At 44.7% G+C, this 22,491-nt stretch overlaps 1 long non-coding RNA gene across 1 annotated transcript; it reads right to left on the bottom strand.

The window, feature by feature from the left end:
• Window positions 1-1,843: 1,843 nt before the first annotated feature.
• Window positions 1,844-2,696, bottom strand: LOC122921650. Its single transcript, XR_006387050.1, has 3 exons — window positions 2,628-2,696; window positions 2,246-2,399; window positions 1,844-1,946 (listed from the first exon to the last, which is right to left on the bottom strand). It is a non-coding gene; the product is annotated as an uncharacterized LOC122921650 (long non-coding RNA).
• Between the last annotated feature and the right edge of the window lie 19,795 nt (window positions 2,697-22,491).

Raw genomic sequence — 22,491 nt, 5'->3', positions numbered from 1 at the left:
TGTTTGCCATTGATCCCCCTCTGGTATGTTTGCCTGCCTAATGCCATTAGGCAGGCAAACCTGAAAAACTTTCAGATCATATTTGCAGCCACCAAATACTTACTAGAAGTGCACAAATCATCCCACAACATAGACAATGACATACCAGAGGGGGATCAATGGCAAACATTCCAACAAAAAATATGTATTTTAATCAGGGGCCATTTTTATGCATCTTAAAGGGAAACTATCAAAAACGTGTCCTGCTGTAGCCTAGAAAAAATTTATTTTAGACCACAAGAGTATAGGCCAAAACATTAGGCATTCACTGGACAGAAAACATTTAGGCCTCTTTCACACGGGCGTCATGTTTTTTGGCCGGATGCGTTCAGGATGCGTTCAGTGAAAAGCTTGCGATTTTTCTAGCGAGTGCTGTAATTTGACTATGCGATTGCGTCTCGTTTCACGCGCGTGTGGCATGCGTTTTTTCACACGCGTGAAAAAAAACGGATCCATCCACTAGATTCACCTGTAATGCAAAGACAATATAAATAGCCCCAGCATGCAGTGTTTTGTTGGACAGCTCCATTTTTTGTGGTGGAGTGGTTTTTGTGTGGTTGACGTGTGTCTTTGTTATTGGATTATCCTTTGCAGGATGTCCACTTTCACCCTGTCATCAACTGACCATGTGTTTTTGCACTGGCTGGTGTCCCGTTGTTTTGGGGAGCAGCCAGAAATGATTGAGGAGGAGCCGCGGAAGAAGCGTATGTGGGTGCATCCTATACTTTCGCAGAGGCCCAGCAAAGGACTCTTTTTTGGCTTGTACCCTGAGCTCCGTGCGCACCCTCCAAAGTTCTTCAATTATAGGCCAAAAAACCATTACATGAATGTGTGTTTACAGATTGTGAATAAAAACTTTAAAATGTATGGATCTTTTGTGGCTAATGATGTTTTCCACAAATCATAAATCTATATTGTATTGTGTGTGTTTGTGCCAAATAAACACCAAAGTTAACAATTATAAACTTAATTATAAATAAACGTGTTTTATTTCACACTATATTCCAGTATACTCTGGCTTTTCCCCAAAAAATAAACAGGGAACAAATATAAATTATAAATTGACATAACGTCTTGATGGCGACGAGGCTCCCTGATAATGAGGGGCAGAAATTTGGTGCTGGGAATGAGGCCCGGGGTAGTGACTAGGCCCAGGTTGGCTGGATGATGGGCCCTGATATTGGGGTCCAGTTACTTGTGTCTGGGATGGGGGCCCAGAGTACTGGCTTGGGCCAGGTTGGCTGGACGATGGGCCCTGATATTGGGGTCCATGAAATTGTGTCTGGGAAGGTGGTCCAGAGTACTGGCTTGGGCCAGGTTGGCTGGACGATGGGCCCTGCTGACTGTAACAGGGTTCCCCCTGAAACTGTGACACTTATGGGGCAATTGGTGGGCCATAGGGATCCCTTTGGGGCTGAAATTGTTGGGGGCCCTGTGAGGGCTGACTACCTGCGGGGTGGTGGGGGCTAAATATGTTGCCATGACAGCGCAGGCTTTCCAGCGCGTCAAACATTTCTGTCGGCTCTTGGGGGCGATTAGCTACCTCCAGAACGATTTCTAATGCAGTTCTGGTTCGCAGTAGTCGTTCTGGAGGTAGCTGACGCATAAAATGGGCCAGACTACGGACAAACATGTCGTGATGATCCTCCTGCCGTGCTCTAGATAAATAATCTAGAACTTGCAAATTGATGTTAGACTCGGCAGGAGGCATTGCCCGTCGTCTGGCCCTGCTGGGTAGAGCCAGAGGGGAGGTGGGGGACTCGCCACCAGATGCTGCAGGAGGCCTTGATGTTCCTGTGCTGGGTCCAGCTCCACTTTCAGGCTGGGCTGATGTGGTGTCCTCCTCACATGCACCTGATTGGTGTGGGCCCGACTCATCAGCTTCCTCCTCTAGGTTGTCTTCAGTTCTAAAAACAGTAGAAAATGCATAAACATATATTGAAATTTCAATACTTTAGTTACATTATAAGTACAGATGTAGCAGGAATAACACACACACACTCTTTAACTTGAATGTCTATAATAATCATGTTATCTTTAAGCAAAATGGCGCGATAAGCTATTGCATAATGCATTTATAAGCATTTAGTTAGCATCACATGTCACATAAAGCATGTGTATTACCCTGCTACATCTGTAACCTATATGTCTATACCATAAATACTACTCAGATGACCATTTCAGTATGACTATAAAATGAACTTACGGACGCAGCTCCATAACATCGCGCAGGAACATCAGCTGCTCCCTGAAAAGATAGGGCCTTTTCTTGGGGGGACCAGACCCGCTCCGCCCACGATGTTTCATCTCTTTGCGGAACTGGTCCCTGCAGCTCCGCCAACGATTCTTGACCTCCTCAACTGGTAATACAAAAAGACATGAAAGGAACAGGTATCAATATCTACATCTATTCATAAAAAATAGTCAATTAACGCCTATATACTAGGAACAATAACGTATAACTACGTCTATATACTAGGAACAATAACGTATAACTACGTCTATATACTAGGAACAATAACGTATAACTACGTCTATATACTAGGGAGTACTGAAAGGCTCAAACGTGGTATACATTGTGTACTTACTTAAATTCCTTCTACTTGGGCCTTGTGTCTTCTCCCAGATTGGGGCAAAAAGTTCCTGGGTAATTTCCGACCAGGCAGCATCCTTTTTGTAGCGGTCCTGGTACTCGGCCGCCCGAAGATCCCAGATGCAGGGCCTCTCCTGCACCAGGACTATCAGCTTTTCTACGTCAATGACGTGTGGTGATTTGGGCATTTTTTTTTTTCACTCCGCAAGGGCTGGAAAAGTTTGGCAGCAAACTTTCTCCCTCTTCTCAGACACCAAACTGACGCAGATAGACGCAGACAGACGCTAAAAAACGCCTACTTCCTGTCTTTAAATTCTGAAGTGTTGCTTAGTTACAAGCGTGAAAAACGCGACGCAACGCATGGTATCCAGATTTACTGCGTTTTTCTGCCAGCCCCATTCACTTCTATGGGGCCTGCGTCGCGTGAAAAACGCACAATATAGAGCATGCTGCGATTTTTACTCAACGCACAAGTGATGCGTGAAAATCACCGCTCATGTGCACAGCCTCATAGAAATGAATGGGTCAGGATTCAGTGCGGGTGCCACGCGTTCACTTCACGCTTCGCATCCGCACGGAAAAATCGCCCGTGTGAAAGGGGCCTAAGTGATTATGTGGCTGGAGGTATATTAGATGATCAGTGGATATCAATTCTTTTTTGCCGGCCAGTGGACTACAGGCCACAAAAATTATTAATTCACCGTACAGAAAAGAACAATTGATAATGGTAGCTGCAACAAACAGTGTCAGGCAGCTGCTGCCAAGGCCAATAAGATAATGGTTGGTAATGGAGGTTGCATCAAAAGGGGCATAGATGCCCGTGATAAGAGCATAGTCCTACCACTTTACAAATTGCTAGTCAGACCACACATGGAGTACTGTGTACAGTTCTGGGCTCCTGTGAACAAGGCAGACATAGCAGAGCTGGAGAGGGTCCAGAGGAGGGCAACTAAAGTAATAACATGAATGGGGCAACTACAGTACCCTGAAAGATTATCAAAATTAGGGTTATTCACTTTAGAAAAAAGACGACTGAGGGGAGATCTAATTACTATGTATAAATATATCAGGGGTCAGTACAGAGATCTCTCCCATCATCTATTTATCCCCAGGACTGTGACTGTGACAAGGGGACATCCTCTGCGTCTGGAGGAAAGAAGGTTTGTACACAAACATAGAAGAGGATTCTTTACGGTAAGAACAGTGAGACTATGGAACTCTCTACCTGAGGAGGTGGTGATGGTGAGTACAATAAAGGAATTCAAGAGGGGCCTGGATGTATTTCTGGAGCGTAATAATATTACAGGCTATAGCTACTAGAGAGAGGTCGTTGATCCAGGGAGTTATTCTGATTGCCTGTATGGAGACAGGAAGGAATTTTTTATTCCCCTAAAATGGGGAAAATTGGCTTCTGTTGAGGAAGGGTTGAGACATATGCATATGTATCCATGCATGCCTGCAAACACGTGCGGGCATGTATGGTACATATGCATACATTAACCAACGCATCATGGGATGATGTGCGCGGATGTGCCCAGCATCTGCGCACGTCTGCCCATGGTGATCCCCAGGGGCTCATGGGGGCCCCTGTGGGAAATATGTGCCCCCTTATAATGTAGGGGTCGTGCCCCCTTATAATGTAGGGGCCGTGCCCCCTTATAATATACATTTCTGTGGCCCCTTATTATATATAATCTATAATATATAAATATGCCCCTTATATGTCCTCCTGATACACACATATATATATATATGTATTCCCCCCCTCCCTATACCTGAAACCAGGTGCATCGGTGTGAATGTGCCCCAAGAATTCACACAGATGCAATGATTGCATCAGAATGACCGGACTAAGGTCCAGTCATCCTGAAGACTACAAAGAACTCAGATTCAACAGTAATTGTAATTATCTCCAGCGCCGCCCCTGGTGGGCGGTGCGGCGCGGGATTGCGGGCCGCTGGGCATAAATATCCGGCGGCCCCGTCACTCAAGTTAGTTAGGACCGGACCCCCCACCTGATACGGGAGCGCGTCCTGCGCTCCGGAAGAGAGCAGGACGCCCACCCCCAAAGAATCATCAGGACGAAGAGCATACCCTGGACAACGAGCGGAAGGACTAAGTATCCCCCCACTATCCCACCAACGAATTACCTCCATTAACCCCCCACTATCCCACCAACGAATTGCCTCCATTAACCCCCACTATCTCCATTAACCCCCACTATCCCACCAACGAACCCCCACTCCTCCCCATTGAATTTATCCCTATAACCCCCATACCACTATCCCACCATAACCCCTGATCTACCCACCTTATTATCCCCTATCCAACTAACGATCCCTACCACTATCCTGACCCCCCTACTGAATAACCCTTTACCCTGGTACCCTTGCCTACCCCATAACCCCTGGTTAACTTTAGTCCCTGCCCTGATACCCTTGCTGTGCTTTAACCCCTGGTTACTACATTTGCAGGGTATTAACCCTTGCATTCTGTATTTGTGTCGTGGCCTGCATACACCCCTGCAGTGCCACCGTTAATCCTTGTCGTACCGTAGGGATAGAATTAGTCAGGTGGGGTGGGTTGTTATATACTTGTATGTGTGAACTGTATAGTTTATGGGTGGAATTTGGGAACGTGTAGTGTAGTTTAGGCTGTGTATTTACTGTATATCGTGTGCGTCAGGTGTTAATAAATACCGTTATATTTGTACCCTTTGTGTAGCGTGTACTTGTTAGCGCTAGTGAGTTAGGCGCATGCAGCTAGTGTAGTAATTAGTGTAAAGCATAGCGAAAGTATTTTTAATTATTATATAAAGGTATGAATAGGCGGAGTCATCACTAGACAGCTCCTCCTATTTATGAATATTAATTATCGATATTCGCATAATATTGGTGATTAATATTCCCCCTTTACATTGGTGAGCCAGGCCCACTGCGTGGATTTTGCGTTTGTTTTTTTACTTCCCTTAGAGTACCAGAAATAAAACAAAATCTTTTGCAGAGAATCTATAATCTATCTGTGTATTAATATTTTTGTATTTGCTTTACACGGTCACCGTCGCTGGGGTAAGAGAAGAAGGCACGGAAAGAGATCCATCTTCGTTGGAGGTACATACAAGTCCGGCTGGTCGGGAAGAAGCGATCCTGAAGAAAAGGACTTCTTTCAAGCAGCTGCAAGGGACGGAAAAGTACAGCACCAACAAGAAGATGGAGGCTCAGAAAAATGTCACTGCATCGCTCAAGTGATTGCAAGGGAGAAGAGGACACGTCACTGAAGGAGATCCATCTTCGTGGGAGCAGCGTACAAGTCCGGCTGGTCGGGAAGAAGCGATCCGGGAAAATGGACTTCTTCCAAGCAGCTGCTAGGACGAAAAGGTACGGCCCCAAGGAGAAGATGGACGCTCATTAAACGGTGAGTATGGACTTCCCCACACTGCAACACTTGAGCAGACACAACACATTTAACCCCATCCTCCCCACCACATATAAGTCAGCAGAAATGCTGTGGTCCGATTTGTTGGCACAGGCTTGTAGTTATGACAAGCTTTGTGTTAACAAACGGATGGTGTTGAACAAGGCCACCAAACGGCTTAAAATGCTAGCCAAACTCGTTCATACGTTTGAGGCTAGCATCTGTAAGCCAAAGGAAGTGGCGCTGGTGTCTCAGTCAACGGCGACAATTCCTCCGGCCGTTCACTGCCAGTGCTGTGCTAGTAATTCGGACCAGGTTTTGGCATTACGGGCACAGCTGGCGGAGAATGTGCAGTCTACTGTTGACCGAGATGCGCAGGTGGCTAGAATACAGTCACAGTTAGTAGAGCTGCAGAGGCAGAAGGAGGAAATTGAGGCTAAGTTGACTCAGTCTTATACTGAGGTCAAGGCCTTCAAGGAGCAGACTGCCTCTACTGATGTGACGGTAGCCAAATTGAAGGCTCAGGTTGCTGTAAGCTCCCAGATAATGACTGGCATGCAACAGGTCATCACCAAGTTGGTGCCGGCCCTTTCTTTTCCTATAAAGTCAGGGTCGGAATCTCACAAAACTTTGCCCTATGCAGGGCAAAAAGGGGGGAGAGTAGTCTGTGACAGGCCAAATCACCAGACCAAGCCTGTCCAGACTAACAGAGATTTTTCCCTGACTTTAGGGAAAAGTAAGATTGTGAAAAGTGCCTCCCTGAAGATGGAACAATTCAGGGAGCGCGGATGCAGTGTGGACGGACCCAAGCCATGCCGGGCAAACATCAAATGTTTTGCGTGTGGTGGCTTGTGTCATATAGCAAAGCACTGCAAAACACACAAGACAGTAAGCCCAATCAGGTGCTTCAGGTGTGGGAACAAAGGACACATTGCAAGGAATTGCCCTTGTGCAAGTAATTGCAATGTGTCCAGTGATGGGATTCAGGTAACAAATTGTGCAGTGGAGTCTAGTCAGCTTGGCCATAAAGGGGTTACCTCTCGGCAGCATCACCAGCTGCTGAGGGGTCAGAATGGCCAAGCTAGGCCAGGCAACATTTGACACCCCTGTACTATTTGTTACACCGTTTGTTCCCTGTGTACGTCCATGTTATGTGTTTTTGCTGTCTGTTTGTACGTTCTTCTTGATGTTGATGGTGGTAGTCCTTGTCTATGAATGTGTTCCACCATGCTGATTTATGTAGTGTTGTAAGTCCCGTCTGCTGTTTTTGTTTCATTCTGTGTCCCCTTGGAGTGGAACAGTGTTATACTGTGGATCGAAAACGTATAGGTTCGCGAGCAGATAATTTCACACGGGAAATCCTGCTGGTCGGGAGAAGGCATAAGGACCTTCTCCATGCAGCACACAAAGGATGATGTGATATTATTCTGGGCAACCAGGGTCTCAGATCGATACAGATAACGCTGTTGTGCTCAAGGTTTTCGGTAAGGCTGTGTTGCGCTGGGGACTGGGGCGGACAGACAACATTGGTGTAATGTTGTGCTGCGCACTTAATTCTAGTCCGAGCAGGTAGCACAGCTCTGATAGGGATTGGACGCAGAGTGTTTGGCAGCAGAGTGTGGACTGTGTTCTTGTGTTGTGGGGTCCTGGGGAGCCAGGGCATGCCTATGCCATTGGTTCTGCGGGCCTCCACAAGATGGGATCACAGGGGGAAATCAGCCTGGGTACACATGAGTTGACAGGGATGCGGTGCCATCAATAACAAGATGGTGCTTTGTCCACAGAACTCCAGTTATCCTAACCTAGTAGGGTGGCCATCCTTATCTGTTGGTGCAGAGGGATGTGTAGCAGAGGACGCGATCCTCTGAAGGTAGGGTGTTCAGACACCAGTGTTGGGATAACAAGGGGTCCTGTGAGATAAAGGGCAGCCCAATACCTTTCTCTACCCATGGGTCAAAAGTATTGGTGCTGGGAATTTTTTACATTTAATTGCACTGTTAGGGGAGAAATTCCCCCGGGAGCGCCTGGTATTTTCTTCTGCCATAGGTGTGATTTTATATGGAGCGGAAGAAAAAACCCAGGAGATGCCAGAAGAGACATCAGCTATCCCCCCCTGACACTCTTGTGAGGCTCCAGAGGATCCCACTGGATTTTGTCAATCAAGCGACCTCCATCTGGAGGTGTTCTAGAGATGGAAGACTGTGCCACAATCCAGCGGGAGCGTTATCTCAGACTCTGGAGGAAGACTTGGAGACGTTCGGGTGGAAGAACTTATTATCACTTGTTTCACCCAGTGAAACTTCTTCTGGTTCTGGTCATTGTCATCTACATTAGACTGTGTATCGGAGGGTCAAGGGACTTATTGACCAAATACACCAGAACCAGACAGAACTTTACAGAACTATCCGGAGGAGGAGGCTCAGGACATTACTCAAACATTGTTCCTGTAGCCAAATATTGTATGGACACACTTTGTTTCCTATGAGGGTTCGGGACGTATAACCTGTACTACCCTGAAACCCCATAGCACATTGTATTTATTGATTTTGTTTGTCGGTCGATTGTGTACCCATGGACACTCTAGGTGCAAATGTGTGACAGCCTATATTTGACTGTACACATTTGCATCCTATAGTCGTTTCCCATTGACACGGGGGTCTACGTCCTACCTGTGTCTTTGGAGGTAGAGAGGAATGCCAGGTTGCGTGAGTCTCTATGGGTACACACATAATAGAATTTGGTGGTGTTGGGAGGGATGTGACATGTATTTTGTGTGAATGGGGATAAGGTTAGGTCACGATAGGGACAGGCATCCCTTGTTTGCCATTTGCCACCTTGAACCCTGGAATGGTGAAGTTCTTAAGGGAAGGGCTGGGTGTGTAGTGTGGCGGAGGTGTTCTCCGCAGTAGAATTTAGGTACTATGACATCGCCGCTTAAGAGCCTTGTAAAGACCTATTAATCTGTCCACGGGAGAACAGCACCCATCAAGATGTTGGATGAAAGTTGTGATTAAAGAAAGTTGGGACTAAGGTTGTGAGGGTGAACCCGCTCCAGATTCCTTGGAGACAGGCCATACCTGAAGATACGCAGAACTACCGAGAGACTGTGGGGGTGTGGTCACTCCAAAGTGGGGGTGGCCGACACTAAAAGACTGTTAAAGAAAGGCCAGTTAAAGACTGCAAGAGTGAACCCGCTCCAGATTTGGGGGGGGGGGGGGGCGACACCTGAAGATCGGCAACTCCCGAGAGACTGGGTGTGTGGTATCCTAAAGATGTCAAGAAAGTTCCAGCGAGAAGAAGACGGTGTATCCTGTGGACGGAGGAGTAGGTTACGGTGAAGGGCAGGTCGGAGGAAGCTGGATTAGGGATGTCTAAGTACCTAAAGATCAGTGTGCACTACAGTTCTTCCTGAACTTCCACCTAGGATGGGGTTGAGGGGGGGGGGGCAAATATATCTCAACCCGTTCCCCCAATATATTGTCGTATTATATAGTCAGACAACAGGGGGATTGTTGAGAAAGGGTTGAGACGTATGCATATGTATCCATGCATGCCTGCAAACACGTGCGGGCATGTATGGTACATATGCATACATTAACCAACGCATCATGGGATGATGTGCGCAGATGTGCCCAGCAACTGCGCACGTCTGCCTATGGCTCATGGGGGCCCCTGTGGGAAATATGTGCTCCCTTATAATGTAGGGGCCGTAACCCTTATAATGTAGGGGCCGTGCCCCCTTATAATGTAGGGGCCGTGCCCCCTTATAATGTAGGGGCCGTGCCCCCTTATAATGTAGGGGCCGTGCCCCCTTATAATATACATTGCTGTGGCCCCTTATTATATATAATCTATAATATATAAATATGCCCCTTATATGTCCTCCTGATACACACACATATATATATATATATATATATATATATATATGTATTCTACCCCCCCTCCCTATACCTGAAACCAGGTGCATCGGTGTGAATGTGCCCCAAGCATTCACACAGATGCAATCTGGTTGATTGCATCAAAATGACCGGACTAAGGTCCGGTCATCCTGAAGACTACAAAGAACTCAGATTCAACAGAATCTGAGTCCTTTGTTGTAATTATCTCCAGCGCCGCTGGAGATAATTACGCATGATAGAAGAAGGGGAGAGTTTATGGGTGGAATTTGGGAACGTGTAGTGTAGTTTAGGCTGTGATGTGTATTTACTGTATATCATGTGCGTCAGGTGTTAATAAATACCGTTATATTTGTACCCTTTGTGTAGCGTGTACTTGTTAGCGCTAGTGAGTTAGGCGCATGCAGCTAGTGTAGTGATTAGTGTAAAGCATAGCGAAAGTATTGTTATTGTTATATAAAGGTATAAATAGGCGGAGTCATCACTAGACGACTCCTCCTATTTATGAATACTAATTACCGATATTCGCATAATATTGGTGATTAATATTCCCCCTTTACAGCTTCTACCTCACAGTTGTTTTTTTGCCTTCCTCTGGTCAATGGATATCAATTTTACCGCAGGCCAGTGGACTACAGGCCCCAAAATTAATTCATTCACTGGACAGAAAACATCAAGTGATTATATGGCTGGAGGTATATTAGACGGTCATATGATATAAATTTTACTGCAGGCCAGTACAAATACATGTTAAATACATATGCTTAAAAGAACTAAAAATATAAAATTGGATTAAAATCATGGCTAACGAAATCCCCTCTCTTGAATAAACCCCAAATGACAATAGGTGAAACTTGATAACACGTGGTCGTCACAGGTGGTGAATTCCTCCGAGGCCCCAAAAAATATTCATTCACCGGACAGAAAACATCAAGTGATTATGTGGCTGTTGGTATATTACACGGTCATTGGATATCAATTTTACTGCAGGCCAGTGGACTACAAGTCCCCCAAAATTATTCATTCACCGTACAGAAAAGAACAATTGATAATGCAGCGGGAGGTACATTAGGCGGTCATCGTATTACAATTTTACTGTTGGCCAGTTAGATCACAGGCCCCAGAAATGATGCATTCATCGTACAAAAAAGAACAAGTGATTATGTGGCTGGAGGTATATTAGGTGGTCACTGTATAACAATTTTACTGTTGGCCAGTTATATTACAAGCTCAAAAAAATTATGCTTTCAACGTACAGAAAAGATCAAGTCATTATGTGGCTAGGAGTACAGAAAGCGGTCACCGTATAACAATTTTACTGTTGACCAGTTAGATTACAGGCCCCAAAAATTATGCATTCACCGTACAGAAAAGAACAAGTGATTATATGGCTGGAGGTATATTAGGCAGTCACTGTATAAAAATTTTACTGTTGGCCAGTTACATTGCAGGCACCAAAAATTATGCATTCAATGTACATAAAAGATCAAGTCATTATGTGGCTAGAAGTACATTAGGCGGTCCCCGTATAACAATTTTACTGTTGGCCAGTTAGATTACAGGCTCCAAAAATTATGCATTCACCGTACAGAAAAGATCAAATCATTATCTGGCTGGAGGTATATTAGAAGGTCATTGTATATCAATTTTACTGCAGGCCAGTTAGATTACAGGCCCCAAACATTAGGCAATTACCGGACAGAAAACATCAAGTGATTATGTGTCTTGAGGTATATTAGACGGTCATTAGATATCATGCAGGCCAGTACAAATACATGTCAAATAAATATGTTTAAAAGAACTAAAAATCCCACCTGTTGAAAAAAAAACAACAATGCTAATATGTAAAATTCAATTAAACGTGGCCATCACAGGTGTTGAATTCCTCCGAGATCCATTTCTCATTTTTAGAAATGTGAGATTGTCTTGAGCTAGGCAAGTGCGCTTATCGGTCACGATCCCCCCTTCTGCGCTGAACGTCCTTTCGGACAGGACACTTGAGGAGGGGCAAGCCAAGAGTTCCATGGCAAATTGTGCCAGCTCTGGCCACTGACGGGTGTCCAACTACATCGGGTTAATGACCAATGTAAACGCTCTGATAGGCGAGGAACCCCTTGATTACTGGGTGTGCAGGCTTGACCACATTGGTCATTAACCCAATGTAGTTGGACACCTGTCGGTCTAGGCGTTCCCTGAGGCTGAATCTGGAGGGTGGCTGTCGATGGGTTGGCTGAAAGAATGATCTCATATCCGAAGTGTCCAACACATCTTCAAATCACCCTCTTCTTGCATGCGTGGTTAGGATTGGTACCTGCAACTGTTTCTCTGTGGGTGGAAATTCCTCTGCCAGTGCCCACAACAGCAGAATGCAGCATCTCTCGAAGCAAGGCCTGGAAATGCTGCATTATGACAGCCTTCTGTGATGCTGGTAACATGTCCACTATTTTAGGTTTGCACCGGGAGTCTAAGTACGTTGCCACCCAGTACTGGTCCTTGCCCTTTATGCTTTTTATATGGGGGTCCCTCTTCAAACACTGGAGTATGAAGGCACCCATTTAATGAATTTCAAATAATCATTCTTGAGTTTGGGATCTCTTCCCATTCTTTTCTTCAAACATTTCAATCTTGCTAGGGCATGATTTCTGTTATTTGGCAGATGAGGTCGTTCTCTCAAAGGTAAGGACATTTCAAGATGACCTTGTAGATTCTGCTGAATACTTTCTTCTAGAGTGTGTACGAACTTTATATCTTCTTGGAATACACTCTTTTCTTTAGAACTTATGTCTGCAAAGTCGGATTCAAGGATCTTGATTACTTTTGCTGGACTTACAGATGGTAACTCTTGGACAGATATTCGATAACACAATCCTGTCACCCCATCCTAGATCAGTTTGAACAGCACAGGGTACACCCTTTCCGCCTATAATTACCTTTCGTGGTACCAAGGCTTCGGTACAATCGTAACCTATCAATAGTCCAACACCAAACACCTTCAGCGGGACATTTCATGAGATATGACAGATAGGTGATCCCATTTATTGCCTTTTTCACAGGTAAGTATGTAATCTCCATCTAGAGGTACCGGTATATCATCTTTTGTATAAGCTGGAGGTAGATCTAATGTGAAGTTTGAATGAAGTCCTCTAACTCTCAGTCCTTTGACCCTTTGACTTTTCACTAATGTGTCTCTCCCCGTCATTGTGGTAAGTTTGAGCTTCACTAGTTCTGTAGCCACTTGTAATTTCTCGCAGATTTCTTGATCAATGAAGGTGACGTCACTCTAGGCACCCAGTAGCGCATAGGCGTATACCTTCTTATTCCTAGTTTAAAGATTTTAAATGCACACTGGTACAACAATTGATGTGCCGTTGCTTTCTCCTTCCCTCACTCTGCAATAGAATACCGATAATTTATTTTCTTCCTCAGTATCTTTAGGTATTGAGGATTTATCTTTCTTTGGGCGTTCTTTGTCCTCCCACCATGCGTCTCTTTCTCTCTCTAGGGATCGCAGTTCTGTCACTTTAAGAGTTGGCTGCATTTTGACTAATGCACACATTCTATGGCCTCTATGGTAGCTCCGCTAAGGTGTCTTTGCTTGCTTACTCAGGGAACAGTTGCTGTATATTCTGGTGCTTCGCTGCTGTAATGCACTCTTTAATGTGCAAGTTGAGGAGTGCTTTCACTTCGCCCTCTAAGGTTAATAGTTCCACTGTGGCAGGCGCAGCGCTATAAAGTGCCTTTTGCACTGTGGCATTAGAAGAATTTTGATATCTCTGACTTTTTAGTCTAACCAGACTGTCTATTACTCTATAATTCCTCTAGTGCCGTTCTATGGAAGCAGTAGGTTTAAAGAGCATACCAAATGCTTGAAATAACTTCTTTATTAACTTTAACTTTTCTTCATATATAACACTGCCGCCTCCATGGCAGATAGTCCATGTACAAAACACGTGTTGAATTAAGTATCATAAAATGGCGGAATGCATAAGATGGTAGTTCAACTGTTCAATTTTGTCATTCAACATAAAATGGTGGATATATTTCTCTCTTGAGTATATGTACTCTCACTTTAAGTTATTTAGCACTTTATGGTCTCTCTGAGAGGTACAGTACAAAAAGTACCAAAAGTTTGGACACACCTTCTCATTCAAAGAGTTTTCTTTATTTTCATGACTATGATGGCATCAAAACTATAAATTAACACATGTGGAATTATATACATAACAAACAAGTGTGAAACAACTGAAAATATGTCATATTCTAGGTTCTTCAAAGTAGCCACCTTTTGCTTTGATTACTGCTTTGCACACTCTTGGCATTCTCTTGATGAGCTTCAAGAGGTAGTCACCTGAAATGGTCTTCCAACAGTCTTGAAGGAGTTCCCAGAGATGCTTAGCACTTGTTGGCCCTTTTGCCTTCACTCTGTGGTCCAGCTCACCCCAAACCATCTCGATTGTGTTCAGGTCTGGTGACTGTGGAGGCCAGGTCATCTGGTGCAGAACTCCATCACTCTCCTTCATGGTCAAATAGCCCTTACTTTCAAAGTTTTCCCAATTTTTCGGCTGACTGACTGACCTTCATTTCTTAAAGTAATGATGGCCACTCGTTTTTCTTTACTTAGCTGTTTTTTTCTTGCCATAATACAAATTCTAACAGTCTATTCAGTAGGACTATCAGCTTGGTATCCACCTGACTTCTTCTCAACGCAACTGATGGTCCCAACCCCATTTATAAGGCAAGAAATCCCACTTATTAAACCTGACAGGGCACACCTGTGAAGTGAAAACCATTTCAGATGACTACCTCTTGAAGCTCATCAAGAGAATGCCAAGAGTGTGCAAAGCAGCAATCAAAGCAAAAGGTGGCTACTTTGAAGAACCTAGAATATGACATATTTTCAGTTGTTTCACACTTTTTTGTTAGGTATATAATTCCACATGTGTTAATTCATAGTTGTGATGCCTTCAGTGTGAATTTACAATTTTCATAGTCATGAAAATAAAGAAAACTCTTTGAATTAGAAGGTGTGTCCAAACTTTTGGTCTGTACTATATATCTGAGGTCTAACTAATAGTTCACTTGCTGAATTTAGTTGCAATTTGCAATATGCAGTTAGCAGTAACTATTAGCAGATTGGTTGAGTATGATCTGGTATGGTTGTATGCAATTTGGATTGCAATATGGAATTTGAATGGTTGCAATTGTATGGTATTTATAGTTTGCAATTGGTGGAACTGTAAGTAAACACACATATTACTGGTTCAGTATACAGCTCTAATCACTATATTAACAGTAGGAACATTATATAACTGTTTTAAATACCTATTTTGGCCTCTCTGCTTCCATAAAACACAGCTCTTAGTGCAGTGAATGTCTGTTCAGCTACTCTCTCTGGTGAATAATGATGTCTAGCAGCTCCTGCTAGAGCAATTTCCTACACAGGCTGTGTGTGAGGCTGGCTTGTGATTGGTCAAAACTCCTGCTGTGTGTGATGCTGACTATGATTGGTCAAAAATCCTGCCTATCAAAAATAGTTTAACTATATACTTTCTGTTGTTTCTGCTGTGTCATTGAGCTTACCTCACATCCATATAATGAATCTTAAAGGCATATTATCTTTTCTGCTTCTGTGAACACAACATATATCAGTTATATGATATACAAACATGAAGTCGCTGTAAATAACTCTGCCATTGTCTTTAACACACAAACATAGGAACTGTATTAAGGTTATTGGCAGGTCTAGCTGTATAGACATATAAGCTATATTAGCAAACTAGGACAGGTCTTAGCTGGCCAGTTACAAGGCGAGCCATGGCAGTGTAAGATCTTCTAAAATGACTAGAGATTTTCCTGCTGCAAGACATCCTATTTGGCAATGAATTGCTGCACTACTAAGTTCAGGATGTGTGCCATGCATAGCATGTGTGTCATTTTGCCCTGTTTCAGCACGCTCAGCAGATTGGCACCGTTGTCACTCACCACTTTACCAACTGTCAAATTGAGCGGGGTTAGCCACTGATCGGCCTGTGACCGCAGAGCTCAAAGGAGTGCAGGAGCGGTGTGGCTCTTGGCTTCCAGGCACAACAGCCGCAGCAAAGCATGGCAACATCTCACATGGCACATTGAATAGGTTCTGTAAAGCTGGGGGGGTGCAGTGGAAGAGGCTGTAGCATTGCAAAAGGAGGAGTCAGCCGAGGAGGAGACGGAGGATGGAGTAGGAGGAGGAGAAGAAGAGGCAGGCCAACATGCAACCCGTGGCTATAACACCAAATCCACAAAGGTGCCACGGGTTGCATGCTTGACAGCCTTCAGAAGGTTCACTAGGTTTGCGAGACCACATGTCTGTGGTCAGATATCTTGGCACCGACACTGTGTGCCAGAGATACATTCACTTGCCACTGAACATGGCCATATAGCTCTGGGATACGCTTCTGGGAGAAATATTTCCTTCCGGGGGACCTTCCATTGCGGTATGCCAATGCCCACAAATTTTCTAAAGGCCTCCGATTCCACCAGTTTATATGGCAGTAGTTGGTGGGATAGCAGTTTCGACAAGCCGGCTGTCAGCCGTTGGGTAAGAGGGTTACATTCGAACATTTGGGCTACAGAAGCCTGACTTTTGCCAGATGAACACGATGACGATACGGTGGAGTGGTGGACAAATGGAATGAGAGAGGAGAAGGAGAAAAGGGCAGGACATGGAGAGCTGGGAGTGTGGTTTTGTGGGTTCTGACGGCATTTCTCCCACTGGGCTCGGTGATGGAGGCCAGGTGCCTTCTTAAGGCGGTCATTCCTTGGTGAATGTTGGGCTTACCACATTGACAGCACAGGCTGCAGATGGCAACACTATTGTCAGCAGTTGACACGTTAAAAAAAGCCCACACTGCAGAGCCATGTGCTGGTGTCCTGGGAGCGCCAGATGTGACTGTGCATGGTGGATGGCTTGCTCCAGGTACATTTGCAGTTTGCTTTTTGCCTCCTGTGCGCTGCGAGTTCTGCCTGCTTCTCCTCACTATCTGCTGCTCCATCTCTCTCTCTGAACTCCCCTCCTCTTCCTCCCACTGACATGTCATCATCGTCACCTTCACCACCACTGACATTAGAGATCTCGGAGTAGGCAGCAACAGCGGGGACCACCCTCCCTGGGCTGATCTGGGTACTGTCCTCAGACCGATGGGTGGCGGCCATTGCTACCTCCTCTTCCTCATCCAATGCCAAGAATGGCTGCGCATCAGTAAGGTCTGGGAATGGATGGGAAAATAATTCCTCTGACTCGAGTGGAGGGGCTATGGTGGTGGTGGTGTCTTTGGGGGTGCACACAGCAGAGAGTGAAGAGCGTGCTGATACAGAGGATGAGGAGGGTGCAGAAGCGGAAGGCTGAATGAGCCACTCAACCAACTCTAGTGCGTCCTTTGACGTAATGGCACGCACCTTCTCCAACTTGCCACTTAGGCTCCGGCCTGGTGCACCTGCCTGACACCTACCACCCCTTTTCCTCTGCCTGTCATTTTCAAAATGACCCTGTGACAAAGTCCCTATAGAAGAGCAGTATTTGTGGAATCAGTTATATAGAACCCATTAATGATTATTTGTTGGAAGCAGGTATAATCAGTTTTTGGGGGGGCAACAGGTATATCACATCAGTTGCAATTAGTTGTTCTAATAGCGTTTCTCCCTCTGTATAGCTGCAGTATCACAGCAGAACCGCACACAACTGCTGCACAATCAAAATGCACTATATAGAAAGTATATTATATTTATATCACATCCCTGCCTCAATCAGTTTTTTTTAGGGCAACTGGTATATCACACCAGTTGCAATTAGTTGTTCCAATAGCGTTTGTCCCTCTGTATAGCTGCGGTATCGCAGCAGAACCGCACACAACTGCTGCACAATGCTAATGCACTATATAGAAAGTATATTATAGGTATATCACACTCCTGCCTCAATCAGTTTTTTAGGGCAACTGGTATATCACACCAGTTGCAATTAGTTGTTCTAATAGCGTTTGTCACTCTGTATAGCTGCGGTATCACAGCAGAACCGCACACAACTGCTGCACAATTCAAATGCACTATATAGAAAGTATATTATATTTATATCACACCCCTGCCTCAATCAGTTTTTTTTTAGGGCAACTGGTATAGCACACCAAGTGCAATTAGTGTTTCCAATAGCGTTTGTCCCTCTGTATAGCTGCGGTATCGCAGCAGAACCGCACACAACTGCTGCACAATGCAAATGCACTATATAGAAAGTATATTATAGGTATATCACACTCCTGCCTCAATCAGTTTTTTTTAGGGCAATTGGTATATCACACCAGTTGCAATTAGTTGTTCCAATAGCGTTTGTCCCTCTGCATAGCTACGGTATCTCAGCAGAACCGCACACAACTGGTACACAATACAAATGGACTATATAGAAAGTATATTCTAGGAATATCACACCCCTGCCTCAATCAGTTTTTTGGGGGGCAACTGGTATATCACACCAGTTGCAATTAGTTGTTCCAATAGCGTTTGTCCCTCTGTATAGCTGCGGTATCTCAGCAGAACCGCACACAACTGCTGCACAATACAAATGCACTATTTAGAAAGTATATTATAGGTATATCACACCCCTTGTCTCAATCAGTTTTTTTGGGGGGCAACTGGTATATCACACCTGTTGCAATTATTTATTCCAATAGCGTTTGTCCCTCTGTATAGCTGCAGTATCGCAGCAGAACCGTACACAACTGCACACAAGGAGTACCCCTTGAAAAAGCTAAACACTAAACGTGCATTGGGGAGCGGACCGGTGGTGTTCCAGTGTGGTATACTAAAGTTGGTTGGTCAGTATTTTCTATGTGCCTATTAGATTTTTAGTCAACTCAGCTAGCCTTTGTGGTGTGTATTTTCACCCCCAAATTTTGGTATCTGTTGTACAATATATGCATATGGGTCGTATTATGTAGTTTGGAGCCATAGTGGTTAGGTGTAATACACCTTTTTACTGATGACTAATCAGGATTACTGCACTTGCACTTTATTAATATATACCAGCAGTCCACCATCGGTCCTCTTGGTTTTTAATACGTTCATGTATTGTGTATACTATAATCAGGGGTGGGCCCTGAACTTTGTTTTGGGCTATATATAGGTTCCCAAGTTATTACATTAGTTGGCCTCCTCTGAAGCCTCTCCAGCTCTGCTATGTCTGCCTTGTTCACAGGAGACCCGAATTGTACACAGTACTCCATGTGTTGTCTGACTAGTGATTTGTAAAGTGGTAGGACTATGTTCTCATCACCGGCATCTATGCCCCTTTTGATGCAACCCATTATCTTATTGGCATTGGCAGCAGCTGCCTTACACTGGTTTCTATAGCTTAGTTTGCTGTTCACTAAAATTCTTAGGTCCTTTTCCATGTCAGTGTTACATAAGAAACTCCCCAGCAGCCATTGTCTGCAGGTTTTTTGCAGTTGTGAGAGAGAGCAGTGTCATTACTGTGCTCTGTGCTTTTCTAAGTCATTTATTTGAGTCAATTACATTAGATAGTTAGCTCATATATACAATACAGATAGTTAGTGGGAGATAGCCAGTTGTAGGTTAGATAGCGTTGGAGAGTTCACGGATGAGTCCCGGTTTTCACTGCTCAGGGCAGATGGCAGGCAGCGTGTGTGGCGTCATGTGGGTGAGCAGTTTGCTGACGTCAACGTTGTGGATCGAGTGGCCCATGGTGGCGGTGGGGTTATGGTATGGGCAGGTGTATGTTATGGACAACGAACACAGGTGCATTTTATTGATGGCATTTTGAATGCACAGATACCCTGACAATATCCTGAGGCCCAATGTTGTGCCATTCATGCACGACCATCACCCCATGTTGCAGCATGATAATGCATGGCTCCATATTGCAAGGATCTGTACAACACATGTACAGTCTCTGCCCATGTCACCACCAGACATCTGAGAAGCTCTGACAGACGTCTAGAACCTCCTCCTTGAGGTTCCTTTGTTTTGCATTCATTTTCTCATCTCGTTAGCCTCTCTCAGCTGTCATGTAGTTGCACTGATTGCATCCCTTTAAATCCTTTTCCCATAGTGCATCACTTTGCGGTTTATACAACTTCCTGGAGTCTGTGCATGCTGTTCCTACTTCTGAGTCTTTTACAAGATAAGTTTTGTTCATTTATTTGTGTTTTTCTGTTTGCTGGATCCCAGGTGACCCTGACTCCCTCCGTATCTAGAGTAGGGAGCCGGTGGTCATGTCCCCTCACTATTATAGGGTGTTCAGGTGTTATACAGTCGAGGTGCGAGGATATGCAATCATCTACCATTGGGATTTTCGCATAGGCTGAGCAGTCAGGGAGAGAGCCAGGTCTGATGCAGGGCTCTCCCTTTTTGTTCCTTAGTTTTGGATCCAGTCAGTCGTATATTCATTTTGTGTTTTCTAGTTTCCTGCACACCTTCCGTGACATTATAAACCGCCAAAACCGTCTCAAGCATGGATCCGGTTTCACTTTTGACTGAACTCATGCAGGGTCTTTCATTGGAGGTAGCAGATCTCCGTAAGACTCTTTCTCAGTTTCAAGTGACCGGTTCAGCTTGCGTTCATGGAGCTTGTTCTGAGCCTAAGATCTCGCTCCCGGATACGTTCTCCGGGGGTAGTGAGAATTTTGTGCGTTTTAGAGAGGCTTGCAAACTCAATTTTCGCCTACTTCCCCATTCCTCTGGTGATGAGGAACGGAGGGTGGGGATCATCATATTGCTGCTCAGGGATAACGCTCAGTCCTGGGCCTTTTTGCTGCCGGTGGAGGCACGGCCCCTCCGTTCAGTGGATGAATTCTTTTTAGCCCTGGGTCAGATATATGATGATCCGGATCGTGTTGCTCTGGCTGAGTTTAGACTACATCTTTTATGTCAGGGTAAACAATCCGCAGAGATATACTGTTCAGAATTTCGGAGATGGGCAGCTGATACTGGTTGGAATGATGCTGCACTCCGAAGTCAATTTTGCCATGGTCTTTCAGAGGGATTGAAAGATGCATTTGCCTTTCATGAGAGGCCTACCTCCTTGGACTCTGCCATGTCTCGGGCCGTTCGTATTGACAGGCGTCTTAGAGAGAGAGGAGAGATCACTCCTTCCTGTCATACTCAATCCCAGGACAGTGCGGCGGTCTCATTCTGTGCACAGGGGTCTCAGTCGCTGTCAACCCCTTCTGAGCAGGAGCCCATGCAGCTGGGTTTGATTGCCTCTAACAATAGAAGATTCAGCCCTCATGGGAAGGTTTGTTTCTGTTGTGGAGGTATAAATAATTTGGCAAATGTTTGTCCCTCTAGGAGATTCAGGCAGTTTTTTTTAGAGTAATAAAGAAACAAAAAGGAAAAAATCCTTTAAAAATGTTCCATCTGTTACCATTGGCAAGGTTGATGCGGAAATTGAAGGTTTTCAGTTTGCTTGTAGTTCCTGTTTTGTCCTACCTGCCAGGGTGACGCTAGAGAGCAAGAACTATTTTTGTAAGATTTTTGTAGCTAGTTGAGCAGCTGTCAATCAATTTGCTATAACTCATGGTTTCCAGGTATGCACTTTGGGAAAGGATATACCTGTTTTTGCTATTGATTCCGCTCCACTTTCTCAGAAATAATTAAAGGGCATAGTTCACAATATCCGTTTAATTGTGAGTGATGCTCATGTTGAGGATGTGTCATGTTTCGTCCTTAGCGGTTTGCCTACTCCTCTAGTGTTGGGGCTACGCTGGCTCACTAAACATAACCCCACCATTAATTGGCAAGCAAGGCAAATAAATGGTTGGAGTGACTTTTGCAGAGAGAATTGCCTCACGACATCTGTTTCTAAGGTTTCTACTAAGACTGTACCATCTTTTCTCTCTGAATTTTCGGATGTCTTCTCTGAGAGTGGAGTTCAGGATTTGCCCCCGCACAGGGAGTACGATTGCCCTATTAATCTCATCCCAGGCGCCAAGCTGCCTAAATCTCGTTTATACAATCTCTCCCAAACTGAAAGGGTCGCTATGCGTGCTTATATCCCTGAGAGTCTGAGAAAAGGACACATACGACCCTCGAAGTCACCTGTTGCCGCTGGTTTTTAATTTGTTAAGAAAAAAGATGGTTCTTTAAGACCTTGTCTGGATTTCAGGGAGCTGTACAGTATCACAATTCGTGACCCTTATCCGCTTCCTCTGATCCCGGACCTGTTTAACCAGATTGTTGGGGCTAAAGTTTTTTCCAAATTAGATCTAAGAGGGGCATACAACCTGGTCAGGGTCAGAGAAGGAGACGAATGGAAGACGGCCTTCAATACCCCTGAGGGTCATTTTGAGAATTTGGTTATGCCTTTTGGTTTGATGAATGCTCCAGCCGTTTTTCAGCATTTCGTGAACAGCATTTTTTATCATTTAATGGGGAAATTTGTATTAGTGTATTTGGATGTAACAATGTAGCGAGGGTCAAAGAAGTATGCGGCACTCACCGAGGCATATGAATCTGTGTCTTTTTATTCAGTCCTAAACATCGGACGAACAGGTGGGGTTCTGA

Source organism: Bufo gargarizans, chromosome 11, assembly GCF_014858855.1.
Source record: "Bufo gargarizans isolate SCDJY-AF-19 chromosome 11, ASM1485885v1, whole genome shotgun sequence".
NCBI classification, from domain to species: domain Eukaryota; kingdom Metazoa; phylum Chordata; class Amphibia; order Anura; family Bufonidae; genus Bufo; species Bufo gargarizans.
The sequence above is the reverse complement of the archived record's forward strand: the minus strand, read 5'-3'. Positions and strand labels throughout refer to the sequence as shown.